Here is a 16,584-nt window from a genome sequence, read left to right on the forward strand (position 1 = left end):
GTGCCTCAAAAGAATTTTTTTATTTTTTATTTTATTTTTTTATTTTTTGCTAGTTGCTTTACGTCGCACCGACACAGATAGGTCTTATGGCGACGATAGGACAGGGAAGGGCTAGGAGTGGGAAGGAAGCGGCCGTGGCCTTAATTAAGGTACAGTCCCAGTATTTGCCTGGTGTGAAAATGGGAAACCATGGAAAACCATCTTCAGGGCTGCCGACAGTGGGATTGGAACCTACTATCTCCCGAATACTGGATACTGGCCGCACTTAAGCGACTGCAGCTATCGAGCTCGGTCAAAAGAACTGTACCACCTCTGGACTTCGATACCAGTTTACATGGCAGAATGCTCAGCGTCTATTATTTCGGTTCAATTCCCTGCCAGACTGGAGATTTTAATCTTAAATTGTTAATTCCCTCGGCTCTGGGACTGGGTGTTTGTTTTCTCTGCAACATCCCTTCAACTCACACACCACTATCCTTCACCACAACAATACGTCATATATCTCCCACCTTCCTCGGAGTGTGTGCCTTACATGGGCGGCACCAGCCACACGAAATCACTAATACTTTTAAATAATAAAATATTAAGTCTGGCCACCGTAGTCTTGGTCTCCCTCTGCTTCTCTTACCCTCACTGGTAGAGTACATTATTCTCCTAGACAATCTATCCTCCTCCATTCACCTCACATGACCCCTGTACCGGAGGCGCAGTACACTCACAGCTTTATCCATCAATTTCATTCCGAGTACCGTCCTTTCATTGTTCCCACCTGTTTGTACCAGCGATCATTCTCGCAACTCTCCTGTCTGTTACCTCCAGTTTATGAATAAGATATCCTGAGCGCTCAAACACACACTGAGCGTGGAAATAAAATAAATACATAATGAAAGTCGTGAGGGAGGAATGCCATTTCTTTCATATATGAAGGTGATTATGATAGAACTCGTTTGCGAATAATTTATTCTGTCCCATTTTTAATCAAGGGGACTTCAAGTGCAGTAAAAGTCTTGTGACGAGAGTGGACTGTCCTTGGTCTCCTTTTACTTAATGCCTTTTTCTCAAGCATCCATACAAGAGCGGATATAGTTCCCTTCACAGAGTATACGGTTTATCCCTCTCTCCTTTGTAAAGCGGTCCATTAGCCGATGTTTGACTAGGAACGAGCATCTCATAACCTACAAATACAACGATGGGATCAGAGAAATTCTTCCTACCTTATGAATTTAATCCTCTTGAAATAAAGCAGGTTCATCCGATGGCTACCAGTTGTATATCAAGGGTTCTTTAAGACCATATTCATCGAAGCTACCTAATTACAGGCATAGGGGCCGCGAACAACTCGTAGCTCGTGAATTTAGTTGGATAATTGTTTTTTTAATATGGCTAGAATTTAATTTGATCAATAGAACCAAAATTCGGTTCATGAACGTTAATCAAAACTTCGGGAAATCTAGCGTATTTAAAAACAGTTAACGCTAGAGTAAACACTTGAATCTTCTTGGTTAGTGTCCAAATTGGTTTGTAGCGTTGCAATAGAATTCAGTTTTCTCTTGCACTCACTTCCTGTGAACACTGAGCATGCATAGTTAACTAGTTGACTTCCATCGTGGAGCTATTCCAAAGTGTGATACGTCGTGAAGTGTGTTCAACAGCATACGTACTGTAGTCACTGGGAGAGTCTGGGCGATTTTGTTGACTGCTGTGTACAACAGCGTCGCTTGACAGATTACATCGTCATACTCAAGGGATTCGTTTTGGGGTTCCCTCGTATGTGCCGACGTCATACGATGTGGCAGCCTCGGCCATAACCCGATAAAGCGTTTCCTCGTAAAACAGTTCTTACAGAAAAGTAAGTAAATATTTCAGAAATAACTTGTAATTATTTGAAGTAAGAAGGACATATTTTTGGTGATGAATTGCCTCAAAAGCACGTCATTCTGACGACAGATTTATTTAAAAAAAAAAAAAAAATCCCTAAAGCCCTCATTGTCTGTCCGTCCATCCCCCTACCCTACCCCCCCCCCCCGCAACTATACCGTTCTGAACTTCACACCACTGTCCGACTCGTTGGTGTGCCTTCGGTTCAGAGGATCTCGGGTTCGATTCCTGTCCGGGTCGGGGACTTTAACCGTCATTGGTTAATTCCAGTGGCCCGGAGGCTGGGTGTTTGCGCTGTCCCCAACATCCCTGCAACTCACACACAACACATAACATTATCCTCCATCACAATAACACGCAATTACCTACACAAGGCAGATGCCACCCACCCCCATCGGAAAGCCTGCCTTACAAGGGCTACACTCGACTAGAAATAGCCACAGGAAATTATTACTTCAACCCACTAAAATTAATGTTGCCGGCATCCATGAAATATACATAACTTGTGACTTTCGGTCGAACAACTCGTGAATTATGACTTCATAAATTTTACTTCGCAATAGAATTAATTTATTAGCAAAACAATAGAATTCTACTAATCCGAACTATAATTTTGACATTACTAAAAACAATTAATTGATAAAGGGATATGTAAGAGCGAATTAGCTATGGCGGATATGCATCCACGGTATCCCTGCAAAAAAAAGGAATGCTTTACAGGGGCGTGAGTTGGCAATTACGCCTGGCATTGGTTTGTTGTAGTTGTATCATCCTCCCCACTTTCATCTTTTCCAGACGACCTCTTTTTGTCAACTCTTGTTTTCTTCCAAAACAGATGGCATTAGTTGACGAAGGGGATATTTCATCTTCATGAACTTCATGGCCCTTCCTTTATTTTGCCGATACTGTTAGGGTAGGATCTCTGCTCTTTCTCCGCCACATATTATTACTTCCCACTATAACTAATCACCATCACCACAATCATCAACAACAAGGATTATTATTATTATTATTATTATTATTATTATTATTATTATTATTATTATTATTATTATTATTATTAAGATTATTATCGGGTATCTACAAATGCCAAGTTAAGACATTACCACACAGTCATCCGTCCAGAGAGAGACCTTGTACGCTGCAGAGTGCCTTGCAATGCACTGGAAGGGACTAATAGAGAAACTGGAAGTGAAGGAAAGGACAATTCTAAGAAAAATCTTGGGCCCAGTAAAAGAAAACGGTAAATATAGGAGATGGCACAACCACGAACTTTACACCCATGTGGAAAACATAACTGACACCATGAGGAAACGGAGAATTACCTTTTACTGCCATATAACAAGAATGACCCCAATGCGATTGACAAATAGGATTCCATAGCAGGGTGAACCTGGCCAGACATAACTCGAGTCCTAGCCCTTATGGCTGTAAAACTTGTGTGAAATGCGAGGTTCTGGGTATAATTGATGGCAATTACTTCGTTTCCATGTTACACGATCGTATCATTAGATGGCATATATCTCAAGTTAACTTGACATCCATAGTATGTGCCCGCATCATTAGATGGCTCTGTGACTTGCGGCTAGTGCACAGACAGCAATGGTAAATCAGTGAAGAATGAATGTGACCCGACTTCAACAGCGTTCCTGTATCAAAATAACCGTTATCCGAGGCAGAAATGCCAAAGAATACCATAGAGAGTCGGTAGAACCTGCCGCGAACAATACTCTTCTATACTGAACTGTCGCGAAGTGGGTAACAGCATTTCAGCTAATACGGGAAGCAACCAGCGACCAGCGAATGTGCGGAATGATGTGTCACGTGAAGTAATTAACCACCAGATATAGCCCGAGGGATAAAGCAGGATCGAAAAGATCCACTAGAATTTGCAAGATGATCTTCACCTACATAAAGGTGCATCACGCGCACTCGCGGATGTTCAAAAGTAGACACCATACGCAATATGCAACGATCACCTAGCACATTAACAGCAGGAAGGCGACCTCTTCCTTTCGAGAATCATCGTTATCGATAAACTATCGATAAACTATGTGTCCGGGCTTATGAACCAGAACTTAAAGATCAGTCAGCAGCGTGGCGGCATCCAGGATCGATCAATCGATCGATCAATCAATCAATCAATCAATCAATCAATCAATCAATCAATCAATCAATCAATCAATCAATCAATCAATCAATCAATCAATCAATCAATCAATCAATCAATCAATCAATCAATACTGGTCAGCATTTAGGGCAGTTGCCCAAGTGGCAGATTTCCTATCTGTTGTTTTCCTAGCCTTCTCTTAAAGGATGGCAAAGAAATTGGAAATTTATTGAACATCTCCCTTGGTAAGTTATTCCACTCCATAACTCCCCTTCCTATAAACGAATATTTGACCCAATTTGTCCCCTTGAATTCCAAATTTATCTTCACATTGTAATCTTTCCTACTTTTAAAGACTCCACTCAAACGTATTCGTCTACTAATGTCATTCCACGCAATCTCTCCACTGACAACTCGGAACACACCACTTAGTCGAGCAGCTCGTCTCCTTTCTGCCAAGTCTTCCCAGCCCAAACTGTGCAACATTTTTGTAACATTACTCTTTTGTCGGAAATCACCCACAACAAATGGAGCTGCTTTCCTTTGGATTTTCTTCCAGTTCTCGAATCAAGTAATTCTGTTGAGGGTCCCATACATTGGAACCATACTCTATTTGGGGTCTTCCCAGAGACTTGTATGCCCTCTCCTTTGCATTCTTACTACAACCCTAAACACCCTCATAACCATGTGCAGAGATTTGTACCCTTTATTTACAATCCCATTTATGTGAGTACCCCAAAGAAGATCTTTCCTTATATTAACACCAAGGTACTTGCAGTGATCCCCATAAGGAACTTTCACCCCGTCAACACAGTACTTAAAACTGAGAGGACCCTTCCCATTTGTGAAACTCACAACCTGACTTTTAACCCAGTTTATCATCATACAATTGGCTGCTGTCCATCTCACAACATTGTTGAGGTAATGTTGCAGTTGCTCACAATTTATTACTCTATACAGAATTAATATCATCTAAAAAAACGCCTTATCTTTGATTCACTTCTTTACTCATATCATTTATATATAAGAGAACATAAAGGTCCAGCAATACTGCCTTGAGGAATTCCTCTCTTAATTACTACAGGGTCATACAAAGCTTCACCTACTCTAATTCTCTGAGATCTCTTTTCTAGAAATATAGGACACCATTCAGTCACCCTTTTGTCTAGTCCAATTGCACTCATTTTTGCCAGTAGTCTCCCATGATCCACCCTATCAAATGCTTTAGACAGGTCAATTACAATACAGTCCATTTTACCTCCTGAATCCAGGATATCTGCTATATTTTGCTGGAATCCTACAAGTTGAGCTTCAGTGGAATAACCTTTCCTAAACCCGAACCAGTTATTAATTTCGCAAACAGGTCTAATACAATCAGAAATAATGCTTTCCCAAATCTTACATGCAACGCATGTTTTCAGCTTTATGTCTCTCACCCTTTCCTTTATACACAGAGGCTACTATAGCAACTCTCCATTTATTTGGTATAGTTCCTTCATGCAAACAATAATAAAATTACTTAAAAATGGGACTATATCCCAACCAATTGCCTTTAGTATATCGCCAGAAATCTTATCAGTTCTAGCTGATCACCGCGAAGGCAGAAGATTCAGCAAAATTCTTTCCCTATGAAGGTAATGGTGACTGTCGTGCATGACGTCAGGAGTTGACTGATTGTGAGGCACTTTTTCTTTTTTTGCAATTTGCTTCGCGTCGCACGACACGGGTTTTATAGCGACGATTGGATAGGAAAGAGATGGGTGCGGGAGGGAAGAAACCAGGCCTTAATTAAGGTGCATCCCCAGCATTGGCTGGTGTGTACATTGGAAACCACGGAAAAATATGTTCAGGGCCGTCGACTGTGGGGTTCAAACCCACTATGTCCCAAATGCAAGCTGACAGCTACGTGACACGAACCACGCAGCCATTCGCTCGATGAGTTACTTCATTTCACAATGCACAATAGTGACAGAAGCTTACTGCGGAAACTTCCTGCTGAGACAGGTACGTCGTGGCATTATGGAGAAACGTCCTGATCTTCTCGACAATACAATCTCTCTCCTTAACCCTTTCCTGGCCAGTGGGTGTTATAATTCCCACTAACGTTTTTCCGCTATTGAGACTAACCTGATTCCCAGATTTGATTTGTGCTGCTATCTGGCGTGGACATTAGAAAATCTAGAAAAAATTATGCTCTGGAATATTTGCAGTTTCTAGGTTGGTGGATGTGTTTGTTTACATGTGTGTAGTGTAATAGCTGCCAGGATCGTGCATATTTGGGAAGTGAAGTGATTTTCTGCACCAGAAAGATGAATCTTAGTAATTCTAAGCGATTTACGTTGTCGTAAATTATTCTGCAGTGGTTCAGACATAGATTGAGCATATTGTTGTCTCAGTATGGGTAAATAAATAGGATTTATGTATAGGTAAAACACAGGATCGTAAGTTCCTCATCTTGCCATGATTATTCTCCAGAATTCTTTTGTTATTTTATTTTAATTCATTTTACTATGTTACTGAGTTCCAGAAATTCCATGAAAAGTAAAATGTAATGTATTAGTAGCTTGTTTCATGACAAATAAATGTGTTCAGATTACCTTTTCAATATATAATTGTGGATGTGTTATTCGTTTGGCTTTCACTTTGTACATCCCGTATTCTACCTGAAATTATGGTTACAGCTGTATTCAGTGTAAATTATTTATTCTTCTGTGTGGTATAAGATGAATGCACTTATTCACATTCTATGTCCTGATTTGTGTGTGCTAGCGTTTGGTTATTGGGAAGTATAGTTCCCACATTTATGTCACTTAGGTATACTGACGGCCATTGGGATATATAGTTCCCACATTTTTTTCACAGTTCCAGTGTTTGAATTTTTTCTAAAAAATTGCCTCTCATTCCTTGACATTCCATCACTACAAAAACATGTTTAGTTCCCAAAAATTCATGTCTTAAATAATTTGGCCAGGAAAGGGGCAACGCAAGACCACATGGAGTACAGCAGAATGTGTACAGCGGATACTGGAGAGTTGGGGTGAGAAGTACTGGAGCACTTACCGTACGCTGCAGTGATTTCGACTTGATATCGAAATTAAAATAACCATTTCATGGTACACGGTTTGCTACAAGAGAAAACATGGCAAATACTATGCGACAAGATGACCCAATTCACACACAGTGACCCTTATAGCGGCGCCCCGCATATCGTTGACACCATGTTATGGAACTACTTAGAGGATTTTAAGTATGGGTGTGTGCTATAATGCTATTGAAACACCAAAGCTGCAGAATAATTCCATCTACAATACTAATGATAATGATAATAATAATTATAAAAGAGTAGCACAATCTTGTTTATGGGCCTTTGTGGATGCTTTATGTCTACATATTCTATATTGTCCATGTTCTTTCATTTGTATATTTCAAATTTTCATCAGCGTTCATACCTCACATAAAAAATAATTGCCATCACTTGTGGCACAATACTCTTATATGTATAACAAAACAAAACAAAGCTATCTTCATACAGGTTACTGGGTCCTTGTAGGAGTGAAATGTACAGATACCCACTATTCACAACCTCGGCACAAAGTGGGATAGAGTGATTATATATGCCCCCCTCCACCTTTGCACCCGGGAATAATCCTCGTACTCATTTCTTATCTCTTTCCGGTCTAACTGCGAGCATAGCTCGCAGCGGCCGAAATTACGTTCAGGACGCGCTGCGGGCACAGCCCGTTGTAAGGTTTGACAATTCGCTAAAAATCGAGAACGAGCTATGCACGCATTCTGGTGGTTACATCGTGTTTCTTCATATATTAGTTACGAGAGTATTTAAGCAGATGGCAGTATTATATGTCAAAGTCGGAGAATTTACGATATTTTTGAACTGCATGCATCAGTAGATGTTGTCACTCAGTGAGCTCTAAGACATGGTTTCTCGCGGCGAACATGTGCTTGACGAAAGTGATATTTTCGATATTTTATGATATATTATAAGTTTATGTGCAAATGAACATATTATTGACATATGAATTCGAAACAACTTCTTGCATTTAATTATGATTGGTGATCGTTTTACGGCCTATCGCATGTTCCCGCGTATTTCATATTTGCGTGAATAAGTAAGATTGTCTACATATTCGTAAAGTTGTCTGTTTAGAAGACTTATTTTCTCTTTCTCAGAAGTATTTTGTGGTAAATGGAACAATAATTTTACATTTGAGTAAGTTTTAACAAAATTTATCAATTAAAATAAAATTTCGTAAGAGCTTCAATTTTCGTTATTGCAATTATTACTATTATTATTATTATTATTATTATTATTATTATTATTATTATTATTATTATTATTATTATTGAAAAATTGTTTTTATATCGTACTCATTATTGTTGTTGTTTTGTAATTGCAATGCACATTTTATATTAGCGAAATAGCGTAAATATAACTGTATTTCAGAAAACTGTACTTGCTTAGTTATCCGTCAGACTTTTCTTCCATTCGCAAAACATGGTAGAATATATAAACAATTTTAAAATCTCAAGTGATAGTTGACATGATACAAAGAGCGCTTTTGAAAATTAGATTCTCAAACAAGCACAAAGAAAAAAGAATCATGCCAATATCTACTACAGGTACAGAGATATAATGTTTTAAAGATCTTTAAAAATGTCCAGTCCAGAACGTTTGTTAGGGATATTAAGGCCCAGACTGGAATGGGTTATGCACACAGAGAGAACCTCAGGGCCATGTGCCTCTAGAGAAGTGGGAATTTCTTGTCTTTCTGACAGGAAGCAAACCCACGTCCTTTCATGCGGAACGAACACTTCTCTACTGCCGCGGTTAGACATAATCTATCGACACCTAAGAATGAAAACTTCGTAGAACATACATTTTAAAAATTATTTGAACCAAAATTTTAAAACCTCGTATGTTAAGCTACTCAATGACGATAAATAGAAAAAAGTGAATTACCTATCCTCCAGCGACCTGCAAGTAAATTAGTATATGTGATTAAGCAGAATGCAGTGTGAAAAACTTGGTGTTCGTTGATAATAATGAAACATGTTATATTCAGTTGTATTTAATAACGATTATTTAATAAAATAAGACAATTAATGAAAGATCAAATTGTCAAATTATCTGTTGCAGTCGTCTGAATTAAGTCATACTTTCAAGTAAAAGTTGAATTATTTCCAGATTTCATGTAATATGAGTTACACTAGAGTATCTGAAAATGTATTTTGAAATACATTGTAATGGACACCTCGTAACTCTTGACCACGAAAGTATGAAACACTTGTATAACCAGTAACAGGTGTTTTAGTTAGGCCTAAACATTTTGTGAGTTGTCAATATTTCTAAGATTTTATGAGACATAATTCTCAATAAACCTAACGAGAAAGACTTTAAAACCTGAAGAAAAAAACATTTTAATTGAGTTAAATCGGACATACAAGGATTCCGTCCTTGGGTTTCGCTATATATACACTCTTAGGAGCCAACGTGCATTCAATGAAACTAATAAAGTTGAATTGCGTGTTCCACTATGTGCACCTGTGAATCAAACTTCGTTTCATCCCCTTTATGCGGAGGAAAGCAGATCTATGTCGACAAGTTTGCCAACGTGTGACTCGACGAGTCAACAAGTGTGGAACAGAAGCTCAACTGTTGGACGACATCCAACACCGCACGCGCCCCGGCGATAATAATATTACAGGACTGTTCACGTCATTGTGATACTGAACACAGACAAGACGGGATACTGCGTCCAAGTAACTTAATTAGACGGCTGTCTGGGGGAGTTTTCTTAACAGGACAGTCAGTTCTAGTCATTGCCCATGTTAATAATAATAATAATAATAATAATAATAATAATAATAATAATAATACAAGAAAATTCGTGTCTTCATCCTGAAGTGTAATAATTTCGTGTGGCTATTTGTAGCCGAGTGCATCCCTTGTAAGGCAGACCCTCCGATGAGGGTGGGCGTCATCTGCCATGTGTAGGTAACTCCGTGTTATTGTGGTGGAGGATAGTGTTATGTGTGGTGTGTGAGTTGCAGGGATGTTGGGGACAGCACAAACACCCAGCCCCCGGGCCATTGGAATTAACCAATGAAGGTTAAAATCCCCGACCCGGCCGGGAATCGAACCCGGGACCTTCTGAACCGAAGGCCAGTACGCTGACCATTCAGCCAACGAGTCGGACATCCTGAAGTGATGTGGCACTTTTTAGGAACACCCCTAACGGAGGTGAGATGCATGTACCATTTTAACCAAATACCAGCCCTCCTGTCCGCCTCTCTAGTGTAGTGGCTATTGTGGTTAGCTGCCATCCCCCGAGGACCGGGTTCGATTCCCGGCTCTGACACGAAATTCGAAAAGTGGTAAGAGGACTGGAGCGGGGTCCACTCAGCCTCGTGAGGTCATCTGAGTAGAGGGGTTTCGATTCCCACCTCACCCACCTAGATGTGGTTTTCCATGGTTTCCCACTTCTTATCGAGGCAAATGCCGGAATGATACCTATGTTAAGGCCACGGCCGCTTCCTTCCCCCTTCCTTGTCTATCCGTTGCAATGTTCCCATCCCCTAGAATACCCCTGTTCATCAAAGCAGGTGAAGGCACGTGGGTGAGGTACTGGTCCTCCTTCCCAGTTGTATCCCCAGACACAAAATCTCATTATCCAGGACAATTCCTTTGAGGCGGTTGAGGTAGGATCCCTCGCTGAGTACGAGGGGAAAACCAACCCTAGAGAGTAAACGGATTAAGAAGAAGAAGAAGAAGAAGACCAGGCCCTATGCCGTTCTTAAATTTCTGGCAGTACCGCGAAACGAACCTGGGCTAATAGTGCTAACCGTTACGCTATGGGGGCAGATAAAAGTGAACTCGTGTCCCCGTCCAGAGGTGGTGCAGCTCTTCTTAGGAACCCCTCTAATGGAGGAGAGTTTCATGTACCATTTTCGCCACATACCAGCTCTACTGCTGTTCTTAAATTTCTGACAGTACCGGAAGTTGATCCCGGACCGTCGAGAACTTCTGCTAATAGCGCTAACCATTACGCTACAGAGGCGGATATCATCATCATCATCATCTACTCACAATCGGCATTGCAATGAGTGTGTTTCCGAAATTTTGTGTGCAACCGTGGCCTCCAATTCGAAATACGTAGAGTGTCATGAAGTGTTATATGTTACTGGTGCTGCTTTATAGCGTCAACCGACTGCAGACATTTGAGATATACATGTATGGAGAACGTTGAAGATCCATGGTCAGACTGTGCCCCCAACAAGGAGATATTTCGTCGTGCTGGGAAATCATGTGAAATCTTAATCCTCACAGAAAAGGAAGGCAGCTATTTCGGTCGCATCTTCAGAAATTACATTTACAGCCTGATAAAACTAATCACCGAAGGCAGATCGAAGATGTACGTGGAGGTTGAGAAGAACATCCTGGGCGCGGAACCTCCGACAGTGGTTTGACTTCACGATACAGCAGCTATGTTACGTGAAACACAAAGTAGGATAAATTAATCCGTGGTAGTCGCCAACCTTCTGTGAGGAGATAGCACCAGAAGAAGATGATGATGGCGATGAAGTACTCTAACAACATTCACCGAGCTCGATAGCTGCAGTCGCTAAAGTGCAGCCAGTTTCCAGTATTCGGGAGATAGTAGGTTCGAACCCCACTATCGGCAGTCCTGAAGATGGTTTTCCGTGATTTCCTATTTTCACACCAGGCTATACTTAAATTAAGGCCACGGTCAATCCGTTCTTACTCCTAGCTCTTTTCTCTCCCATCGTCGCCAGTGACTGAACCGCGCAAGCACTTTCACGTGCTCCAGGTTATCTCTCATCGTTCCCTCAGTTCTGAGGATCGTGATCTCCGAGGAGGCTATTGGTCAGTTGTCTTCATTTCTTGCGATCCTCCGCCAGACGTGCTGCACCAAGGATATTCCAGAACACTGTGGCGCAACAGTCCCGAAGAGTCATGGCCTACCAAGCGACCCCTGTTCAGCCGGAAGGCCTGCAGATTACGAGGTGTCGTGTGGTAAGCACGACGAATCCTCTCGGCCGTTAATTCTTGGCTTTCTAGACCGGGACCGCCATATCACCGTCAGATGGATCCTCATTTGTAATCACATACGCTGAGCGGGCCTCGAACCAGCCCTCAGATCCGGGTCAAATCCTTGATCTGGCCGGTGATCGAACCTGGGGCCTCCGGGTAAGAGGCAGGCACGGTACTCCTACACCACGGGGCCGGAACGAAAGATGTTCAACCCAGTTATACTCTTGGTAATGCTCGAGTATGGAGTGGGAATTCGTCCACGATCTCTCTTGCCGGGAACATGTCGAAGAATTGTATGTTGTTCTATGCTGTCATTCCTACGTCGCATGGTGTGTCCGAAATATTGTAAAACTCTTTGTTTACATATTGATGTTAATTTGATTCTGACGTTGAGCTGGTTTATAATGGAATCATTGGTGCGAAATGCCATCCCAGGTGTGCTTAACATTCTTCGCCAGCACCACATTTCAAAAGAATCGATTTTATTCAAGACGGTAGCATGAGGAGTCAACGTCTCGGCTCCATACAGGAAAACTGGATACTACTCACATTTTCAGTGGTAACAAGATAGAGCGATTCTTCCATAAATGGGACAAACTGGGCATTACGCTTTTGGTCACCGAGCTCGATAGCTGCAGTCGCTTAAGTGCGGCCAGTATTCAGCAATCGGGAGATAGTGGGTTCGAGCCCGACTGTCGGCAGCCCTGAAGATGGTTTTCCGTGGTTTTACATTTTCACACCGGGCAAATACCGGGGCTGTACCTTAATTAAGGCCACGGTCGCTTCCTTCCACTTCCTAGGCCTTTCCTATCCCATCGTCACCATAAGACCTATCTGTGTCGGTGTGACGTAAATCAGATAGCAACACTTTTGGTCATATCTGTTCTTTAATCTCAGGACCACAGCTACCAGAACTGGAAATGGTTGAAACAACGTATGAAATTTCTGACACGTTCTCCAATTCCTTGAAGACGCCTGTACTTGATAATTTCTCGGCTCTATCACATTTTGGTCTTGTTCGTGTTAATTTGCAGTTCCATTTAAGCACTGGCATTTTTGACACGAGAAATGAGCTCTGTTTCCTTCTCATCAATAGCATTGAGTGCAGTATTGTCTGCATAACTTTGGTTGGATATTTTCTTACCATCAACAGGAAATCCTCTATCCCATTCCTCAAGTCCAGCTCTCATTATGTATTCGCCATAGATATTGAGAAGCATGGGAGACAGTGTACAGCCTTGCCGGACACCTTTCTGGATCTTGAAATTCCCAGACAGTGTACGTTGGCAGGAAGAACAGGATTTTTGGTCAGGCGACTACCGAATTATCAACTCAAAATAAAACAGGGGAAATGCAGGAGTTGGTTTAATAATGAATAAGAAAGTAGGGCAGCGGGTAAGCTACTACGACTACCAAAGTGAAAGAATTATTGTCGTCAAGATAGACACCAAACCAATGCCCACCACAATAGTGCAGGTCTATATGCCTACTAGCTCAGCGGATGATGAGGAAGTCGAAAGAATATATGAAGAGATAGAAGATTTAATACAATATGTAAAAGGTGACGAGAAACGAATTGTGATGGGAGACTGGAATGCAGTGGTAGGCCATGGAAAAGAAGGTAATGCAGTAGGAGAATTCGGATTGGGAAAAAGGAACGAAAGAGGAAGTCGGCTGGTTGAATTCTGCACTGATCATAATTTAGTCCTTGCCAATACTTGGTTCAAACACCACAAACGACGGCTGTATAGGTGGACGAGACCTGGAGACACTGGAAGGTATCAAATAGACTTCATTATGATTAGGCAGAGATTCAGAAACCAGGTGTTGGATTGCAAAACTTTCCCAGGAGCAGATGTGGACTCTGACCACAATTTGTTGGTCATGAAATGCCATATGAAGCTGAAGAAAGTGAAGAAAGGAAAGAATGCAAAAAGATGGGATCTAGACAAGTTGAAAAAGAAAGTGAGGGAATGTTTCAATGAACTTGTTGCAAAAGGACTAAATGAAAAGGCTGAAGGAATCACAATAGAGGAAGAGTGGATAGTCATGAAAAATAAAGTCAGTAGGGCTGTTGAAGAAATGTTAGGAAGGAAAAAAAGATCAACTAAGAATCAGTGGATAACTCAGGAGATACTAGACCTGATTGATGAACGACGAAAATACAAGAATGCTAGAAATGAAGAGGGCAGAAATGAACACAGGCGATTAAAGAATCAAGTGAATAGAAAGTGCAAGGTAGCTAAGGAAGAATAGCTGAAGGAGAAGTGCAAGGATGTCGAAGATTGTATGGTCCTAGGAAAGGTACATGCTGCATACAGGAAAATCAAGGAAACCTTTGGAGAAATCTATGTGTATGAATATTAAGAGCTCAGATGGAAAGCAACTTCTAGGGAAAGAAGACAAAGCAGAAAGGTGGCAGGAACATATCCAAGAGTTGTATCAAGGTAAAGATGTAGATAATTTGGTTCTGGAACAAGAAGAGGCTGTTAATGCTGATGAAATGGGAGGCCCAATTTTGAGGTCAGAGTTTGACAGAGCTGTGAGTGACCTCAATAGGAACAAGGCACCTGGAATTGATGACATTCCCTCTGAATTACTGACTGCCTTAGGAGAAATCAGCACGGCAAAGTTATTCCATTTAGTGTGTAAGACGTATGAGACACGAGAAGTCCCATCCGATTTTCGTCAGAATGTTGTTATACCTATTCCCAAGAAAGCCAGTGCTGACAGGTGTGAAAACTACCGCACCATTAGTTTAGTATCTCATGCCTGCAAAATTTTAACACGTATTATTTACAGAAGAATGGAAAAACAAGTTGAAGCTGAACTGGGAGAAGATCAGCTTGGCTTCAGAAGAAATATAGAAACACGTGAAGCAATGCTGACTTTACGTCTGATCTTAGAGGATCGAATCAAGAAGGACAAGTCCACGTACATGGCATTCGTAGATCTAGAAAAGGCATTCGATAATGTTGATTGGACCGAGCTATTTAAGATTCTGAAGGTGATTGGGATCAGATACCGAGAACGAAGAATTATCTACAATCTGTATGAAAATCAGTCTCCAGTAATAAGAATCGAGGCTTTGAAAAAGAAGCAGCAATCCAGAAAGGAGTGAGGCAAGGCTGCAGTTAGTCCCCCCTCCTCTTCAATGTTTACATAGAACAGGCAGTAAAGGAAATCAAAGAGGAATTTGGAAAGGGGATCACAATCCAAGGAGAGGAAATCAAAACCTTGAGATTTGCCGATGATATTGTTATTTTATCTGAGACTGCAGAAGATCTTGAGAAGCTGCTGAATGGTATGGACGAAGTCTTGGGTAAGGAGTACAAGTTGAAAATAAATAAGTCCAAAACAAAAGTAATGGAGTGCAGTCGAACGAAGGCAGGTGATGCAGGAAATATTAAATTAGGAAATGAAATCTTAAAGGAAGTAAATGAATATTGTTACATGGGTAGCAAAATAACTAACGATGGCAGAAGTAAGGAGGACATAAAATGCAGATTAGCACAAGCAAGGAAGAGCTTTCTTAAGAAAAGAAATTTGCTCACTTCAAACATTGATATTGGAATCAGAAAGAGGTTTTAGAAGACTTTCGTGTGGAGCGTGGCATTGTATGGAAGTGAAACATGGACGATAACTAGCTCAGAAAAAAGAGAATAGAAGCTTTTGAAATGTGGTGTTACAGAAGGATGCTGAAGGTGAGATGGATAGATCGGATCACGTATGAAGAGATACTGAATCGAATTGGCGAGAGGAGATCGATTTGGCTAAATTTGACGAGAAGAAGAGATAGAATGATAGGACACATCTTAAGACACCCAGGACTTGTTCAGCTGGTTTTTGAAGGAAGTGTTGGTGGTAAGAATGGTAGGGGTAGACCAAGGTGTGGATATGACAAGCAGATTAGAGCAGATGTAAGATGCAATAGTTACGTAGAAATGAAAAGGTTAGCACAGGATAGGGTGGCATGGAGAGCTGCATCAAACCAGTCTATGGACTGATGACTCATACAACAACATTATTATTAAGGTAGGTTACTAGCGCCTTTAAAACTAAAATTACTTCTCTAGAGATAGCATGATTTAATACCCACTAAAATTATGAAACTACCGTTATTGTTCTTATTGTTATTTATTTATTTATTTATTTATTTATTTATTTATTTATTATTGTTTCGTTGAGGCCCCTTGGAACACGTGGTTCCAAACTCTGGTAAACTTTCGTGTTAGCCCAGTACACCATCTTTACGCTGAGTTGCTTTCCTTTCGTGAGCCCACTTCACTCCCACTTCAGGACGCAGTGTTTCAGCTGTCACTTGCTGGAGAGTGTCGGATTTACTGATCAGCATTCTAAATTCATCCCTGTTGAATACATCTTTGGGATCAATTTTTAAAAATTCTAGGTATTTAGAATCTGTTTCGTCCATTTAGCACGTGTCTCCTTCCCTCTAGAATGGAGTTCTAAAGATTCTTGAGGTCAGTCTCTTCTTGTCCATTCTGACTATGTGGCCGTAGAAGAT

This window comes from Anabrus simplex, chromosome 1, assembly GCF_040414725.1.
Source record: "Anabrus simplex isolate iqAnaSimp1 chromosome 1, ASM4041472v1, whole genome shotgun sequence".
Taxonomy (NCBI): Eukaryota; Metazoa; Arthropoda; class Insecta; order Orthoptera; family Tettigoniidae; genus Anabrus; species Anabrus simplex.